Here is a 7,379-nt window from a genome sequence, read left to right on the forward strand (position 1 = left end):
CATGTTCAGTTATTTCAGCTGTTTCTCCACATTTTAGGTATAGTCTCTTGGTTTATGAATTTTAGACAATGTAAGCTTCATATTATGGTAGGTGAGGCTGCCATTGTCTTATGCCCTACCTTCCATATCCCATCTGCCCAATAGAGTTAGATTTTAGTTTTTGGCAAAAACAGCAATCATTGTTTATGTTAGTAAGGCTAGGTAAATATTTTTTATTCTCCTTCAGTTAGTATATTTTGATTGTTTCCTTTTTGTACAATTTTTATTCTTCCTAGAATTAATAATTGCTTTCTTTATATTTTTATTTGCTTAGTTTCTTTGTATCTATCAGTATATATTTTTTTCTAATGCTGTAACATATCTGTCAAACAACTAAAAATAACTTTCCCCAAACCTAAAGACAGCAGATCAGTCAGTTCCGTTTTCCTCCTCTCTGGAGATTTCTCTCCTACAGCTTTTGCCCCAGTTGGTCAAATATGAATGTGCTATCTAGGGCTGCTGCACAGCTGTCATTCTGGAACATTCCTTCACTATCTTCTGGGAATTTTCTTAGTTTGCTACATATTCTATTTCCTGTATCTCAAGTATTCCTGTTTCTTCATTTACTTCCTCTTTTTTTCTGGAACACATTCTCCAATATTTTTCTGAGAGAGTATAGGAGGTAAAATTCTGAGCCTTTGAATATCCTATAACAATCAAGATTAACTGATAATCTATCCATTTTTAATATTCTAAGTTGGAAATAATTTTGCCTCAAAAATTCAAAGACATTTCTCCATTTTCTTTTAATTTCCTGTTGGAGACTTTAATGCTATTTGACATCTCTTTGTATGTAAGCAGCTTTTCTTGTCTTGTTTATCCATTTTGGGAAGATTCTGGGATTTTGTCTGCTTTTTGGTGTTCCTAAAGTCCTTGATGCTGTGACTTGGGATGGGTCTTTTCTTGTTCGGTGTGCTAGTCCCTTTCAATCTGGAGAAAGACGCATGGGGTAAAAATTCAAGTGTAAATATAAAGAATGATGTGTCTTTCCCCTACTGACTATTTTTTCATATAAATCTTGCTTTTATAATATTTTTAAGTGAAGAAATTCCTGTTAGTTTTACTTCCTTTCATTGTTAGCTGTCAATGTTGTCACAACAATATTAGCACCATCATGATTATTGATCACAGTGGCTCCCTTTATGGCTCTTACTGTGCCGCAGGTTCTTCAGGATCACAATAGAACCTATCAGTGTGGTTGAGAATATTAAGTGAGTTATACCACATATTGCGCTGGGGCCAAATACTCTACATAGTAAGTGCTCAATAAATAATAACTAGTTCTATCACTATTCATGATCCAATTACATAAGACTAGTATTATCCTCACTTTACAGATGAGGAAACTGAGGTCAAAGAGGTTACATTACTTGGACAAGGTGACACAGCCAGGAAGTAAGGAGCAGGGCTGGAACCTGCTTTGCCTGGCTTTCAGTCTGTGCTCTTTCTGTTCTGCCACACTGCCAGAGAAGGTGATATGGTTTGGCTGTGTCCCCACCCAAGTCTCATCTTGAATAGTAGCTCCCATAATTCCCATGTGTTGTGGGAGGGACCCCGTGGAAATTAATTGAATCATGGGTTTCCCCGACACTGTTCTCATGGTAGTGAATAAGTCTAACGAGATTTGATGGTTTTATAAGAGGTTTCCCTTTCACTTGGCTTTCATTGCCTCTTGCCTGCCACCATGTAAGATGTGCCTTTTGCCTTCCACCATGATGGTGAGGCCTCCCCAGCTAGGTGGAACTGTCAGTCCACTAAACCTCTTTTTCTTTATAAATTACCCTGTCTGAGGTATGTCTTTATCAGCAGCATGAAAACGGACTAATGCAAAAGGCATTGCTGTCTTTCTTTCCATGTCTTTTTTGTTCTACTCATGGATACAACTCACTCTAGCACAATATAAATCACAATAGTGTGCAAGGTCAATGTCGGATCACAAACACTGGAGATCGTGGACTTCCTTGAAGATACTCAAGTCATGCATAAAAAAGTACTGTGCCCTGAGTAAGTTAAACACTCACCGTGTGAAGGCGGGAACTGGAACAATGCATTTTCCACATGTGATATTCCATGACATCATGGAAAGTCTAGGGTTGGTTTTCAAATTAAGGCTGCAGTGATGTTCAGTTGGCGGTGGAATAAGAGCTTTGCTAACTGATACATGCAGCATGTGTTAAAATAAGCAAGACATGTTGTCCTGTCCAGAAGAGGTTAACAGATTTGCTGTCTGTATTATTTATGACACTTTCCCAAAAGTTTTAATGTATGATTGTGCAGGCAGAACATTTTCCCAGTCAGTCACACAAAGTTCAGTCCTTTGCGGCACTCCTGAAATATCCTCACACCGTGCCAATAGCTGTGGGGGCTGAACACCTTCCAGATCCTCAGACCTTGCCTGAACGGAGCCAACTCCTTCCTCCACTGAGGAGTGTGGAATGTTCGGCAGAGCTGGGTACAACAGGTTTCACCTCTAATTTTGGAACTGGAAAGTGTTCCTTTTTGACAAATGTGGACACCCTTTTGGACAGGTCTATTGCACTAGACAAACATTGAACTAGGAATAATGACAGAAATTAGCTTGAGTAGAAAAAGACCATTGCCTTTCTCATCATCCAACATCAACTACAATTTTTGATAAATTGAAAATAAGAACAAGCACTGGAGGAGGTGGTGGGCTGTGTTATTCTTGTGACCTCGAGCATATGTCATAGAAAGGAAACCACCCAGAACAAACATTGTAAGATTTTTGAGGCTATGGAAATAGACGAAACGAAAATATACAACAAAATTTTACATACTGGTCGATTTGTTTCCTTATTCTACATCATCCCTTTCTCATTGAAAACTTAGGATAAGGATACATAAGCAGTCATAAGGAACTAGGTTCCATATATATGTGTGTGTGTGTGTGTGTGTGTGCATGCATGTGTGTGTTATATATATCTATATTTATGCTTCCATATATATCTATATTTATATTTCTATATACATATTACTTCCATATATAATATATAAATATATATACTTCCACATATATTTAAATATACTTCCACATATATTTTTTATATATATATACACACACACTTCCATATATATATGGAGGTATAAATATAGATTAGATAGATAGATATTGAGATGGGGTCTCATTCTGTAGCCCAGGCTGGAGTGCAATGGTGTAATCATAGCTCACTGCAGCTTCAAACTCCTGGGCTCAAACAATCCTCCTTGGCTCAGCCTCCCAAGTAACTGGTATTATAGGTGTGTGCCACCATGCCTGGCTAATTTTTTCTAACTTTTTGTAGAGACGGGAGGTCATGCTTTGTTGCCCAGCCTGATCTTGAACTCCCGGTCTCCAGTGATAACTCTCATCTAGGCCTCCCAAAACACTGAGATTACAGGTGGGAGCCACTGTACCTGGCCAATAATCTCATTTTTAATATGACTGGTTACTATGTATGTTTATTCATAAGAAAAGATACCAATTTCAAAGAATTTGCAAGCTGATAAATGTGGGCAGGCCTCAGCAAGGCAGCACTACTACAGTAGGAGCTGTGAAAACAAGAAATAAATAAATAAAGGGCCCTTGGAGTGCCCCATTTATGAGGACCTGCTGTAGTGGTGCTGTGAGATTTTACCCTTCCAACTGCAAGAACATTCTGAACAAAATCCCCCTGGATTGGTTGATTTATTTCATTATAACATTGATTATAACACACCTCAGTGAATAATTCTGAAGCCATTTGGTGGCTGTAATCTCTACACATCATCTTTTCATGGGCCTGAAGATTTCTCTGTCCCACCCACTTGCTGGCCTAGGGGAGGAACTATAAAGAGGGAAGGAGGTAGGAGACTTGGGGAGGGGGAGATGAATGCTCAAAGGTCCAGAACGGTCCCAGCATGGTGGCTTACTCTTATCAACCCAGCACTTTCAGAGGCAGAGGCCGGTGGATCACTTGAGGTCAGGAGTTTGAGACCAGCCTGGGCAACATGGTGAAACCCCATCTCTACCAAAAATACAAAAATTAGCCAGGTATGGTGGTGCCCGCCTGTAACCCCACCTACTTGGGAGGCTGAGGCAGGAGAATCGCTTGAACCCAGGAGGTTGCAGTGAGCTGAGATCGCGCCATCGTACTCCAGCCTGGGCGACAGAGTGAGAGTCCGTCTCAATAAAAGCAAAACAAAACAAAGTCCACAACAACCTTCCTAAGAAGCCCAGAGCCAGGGAGCAAAAAATGCTGTGATTATGTGTCCTTCTCACCTCCCCGGCTGGCTGCTCTCGGCATGAATAGAGAAGTAGCACTGGGCCTGAGGATTGGGACCACATCATGCACATCCTGTTGCACACAGAGATATGGGCGAGGCGTCCTGACACTTGGACCCACAGCTCAGCCGCTGGCTCTATGAGATCCAAGCAAGTCATGTGAATGTTCGGGCTTCCAAAAGCTAGGGCAGCAACCTCCACAGTGCCTTTTGCTTCTCACAGCCTCTGTCTCTGTTCTAGGATTCTTTTGCTTTTGGGGCCTGGAATTAATCTGGTCAATCCAAGAAAGCATCTGGTTCTACAAGATATACAGGCAAGAGTATGAGAGCCAAGAGCCACCTATCATTGCTCTGAATCCCTTTTGTCAGTTCCAGGTGGTGTGTCCTGCCCCCGGGATGATCTGTCCCTCTCAGCCAGCTCCAGAGTAGCCCTGGCTTGGAGGACAGGGAAGATGGATGTTTTCACCTTGACCTCACGCCTCCCTTCCCGGCATATCTTCTTTATTCCCATTCTTTCCAACCTTTACTCCTCTTCCTCTTCCCCATCCAAGGGGCAGTAGAATCAAAGGCAAATCAAGACAGATTCTCTGGCAAATCCTTTCCTACTGTGATTTATTAAATTACACAATTGTTTTCCAAGTCCCTGTGACCCAAAGTCAGGAAAACTGGCTGAGTCCCTCACAGGAAAATAAAATACTAAGAAAAATGCAATCCCAAAGGTAGGCAAGGGGGGATAAAAAGAACTTTCCATTTTCAATTCTAAATGTCAAATGACCATTCTAGTTTTTATTGTAGGGCAAATAATTGTTATTTGTTGAAATTCTTCGGCAAATAACAGTATGTAAAGGCTTTTTAGGAGAAATTGTTTGGGGAATGTATTTAACTCACTGTACCTAAAATTTACACTAGACCGACTATTTTAAGTACAATGAAATGCCATTTTCATAATTTCGTATAATATTTTTGTGATGGATAGCTACTTTAAATTTACATGCCAGCTATGTAAATGGCTGGAGTGATTTTTCATTATCCTAAGTGGTAAGCAGTTTAAAATATCAATGTAAGTGCAATGCGGGCATCCCATTCATAGTTTATTAAACTAAAAGGATGCTAATTAGTTATTATATTGAAGACAATACCCATTGGCGAAGGAAACTTATTTGCTGAGATAAAAAATTATTTTTTAGAGTTAGAATGTAAGTAAATTAGTGGTAAGAATACACAATTATAGTTGATCGAATTTGACTTCAGGAAATAACTGTACCCTTATTGCTGAGTGGAGCGGGACCTGCTGAGAACTCTTTGTAGGAGTTCCCTATAGATGGGCTGGCAATTGTTTAACTCCAGTGGTATACACAAGACAATGGGCCAGGCATGGTGGCTCACACCTGTAGTTTCAGCACTTTGGGAGGCCAAGGAAGGAGGATTGCTTGAGGCCAGGAGTTCAAAACCAGCCTGGACAACATAACAAGACCCCTGTCTCTACAAAATAAATTTTTAAAAAATTATTCCAGTGTAGTTGCATGGGCCTGCAGTCCCAGCTACTTGGGAGGCTGAGGCAGGAGGATTGCTGGAGCCCAGGAGATTGAGGCTCCAGTAACCTGTGATTGTACCATTGCACTCTAGCCTGCATGACAAAGCAAGTCCCTGCCTCTGTTAAACAAACCAACAAGCAAAGACAATGATGCTGTATTACAGTGTAAGCCCTAAAACTCAAAGTTTATATACTGACATCTAGACTCTATACTATATTTCTTTGGACTTTCAAAACAGAAAACTTTTCACTGAAGCTTTGATAGCAGAAAGAATGACATCAAAGTAGAAGTAGACTAGCCGTGCGCAGCCACACAACTTCTTAAAAATCATGTTTGTGAGATGACATGAAGTTCTGTTGATTTTTCTGCTGTAAAAAGATTGACCTAGGTCTTTAAGTTAATTGCAGCAACCAGATGATGAGTTAAATAACATTTTAAAAGTAATTATATTTTTTCACACAGCTAATTTTTCCAAGGGATGCAGGATAGATTTACAAATTGTTTTGACCAGGTTTGTCAGCGAGAAATCGGGCTTCTTTCGAAGGAGGATCAAGCTGTACTCTGTTTAGTGTTGCTTACTTTTTATGAAACACATATTTCCAGTTAATTGTTATAGGTATGTTTTAGCTAATTTGGAAGTTGATAAGTTTTGTTTTTGAAAGAATGAAAGTATAAATTTGAATGTCAAATTAGTTTAAATAGTTAATCTATAATTCATCCTGGATTGTTTTATGATTCTATAATGCTGAAAAACTTAAAAAAGCATTATTTATTATGTAGGTACCATTTTTACAAATCATTCAATTTTCTGCACTTTTTACATTACCAACTTTAATTTTAGGCATATTGTGGTATGTCAACATCAAACCAAGTAGGACTTCTTTCCTTCTATGCTATTTAAAAAATAAAAGTTCTGCTTTCTGCCCGTGGATGCCGCCAAAGAAGCATCGTTAAAGTCTCTCTTCTCCCTGCCGTCATGTCTAAGTCAGAGTCTCCTAAAGAGCCCGAACAGCTGAGGAAGCTCTTCACTGGAGGGTTGAGCTTTGAAACAACTGATGAGAGCCTGAGGAGCCATTTTGAGTAATGGGGAATGCTCACAGACTGTGTGGTAATGAGAGATCCAAACACCAAGCGTTCCAGGGGTTTTGGGTTTGTCACATATGCCACTGTGGAGGAGGTAGATGCAGCTATGAATGCAAGGCCACACAAGGTGGATGGAAGAGCTGTGGAAACAAAGAGAACTATCTCAAGAGGAAATTCTCAAAGACCAGGTGCCCACTTAGCTGTGAAAAAGATATTTGTTGGTGGCATTAAAGAAGACACTGAAGAACATCACCTAAGAGATAATTTTGAACAGTATGGAAAAATGGAAGTGATTGAAATCATGACTGACTGAGGCAGTGGCAAGAAAAGGGGCTTTGCCTTTGTAACCTTTGACGACCATGACTCCGTGGATAAGATTGTCATTCAGAAATACCATACTGTGAATGGCCACAACTGTGAAGTTAGGAAAGCCCTGTCAAAGCAAGAGATGGCTAGTGCTTC

At 40.0% G+C, this 7,379-nt stretch overlaps 1 pseudogene; it reads left to right on the forward strand.

Moving 5' to 3' along the window:
• The first annotated feature begins 6,790 nt into the window (after positions 1-6,790).
• LOC105537678 overlaps positions 6,791-7,379 on the forward strand; it is a 5,871-nt pseudogene continuing 5,282 nt past the window's right edge.

This window comes from Mandrillus leucophaeus, unplaced genomic scaffold (assembly GCF_000951045.1).
Source record: "Mandrillus leucophaeus isolate KB7577 unplaced genomic scaffold, Mleu.le_1.0 Scaffold178, whole genome shotgun sequence".
Lineage (NCBI taxonomy): Eukaryota > Metazoa > Chordata > Mammalia > Primates > Cercopithecidae > Mandrillus > Mandrillus leucophaeus.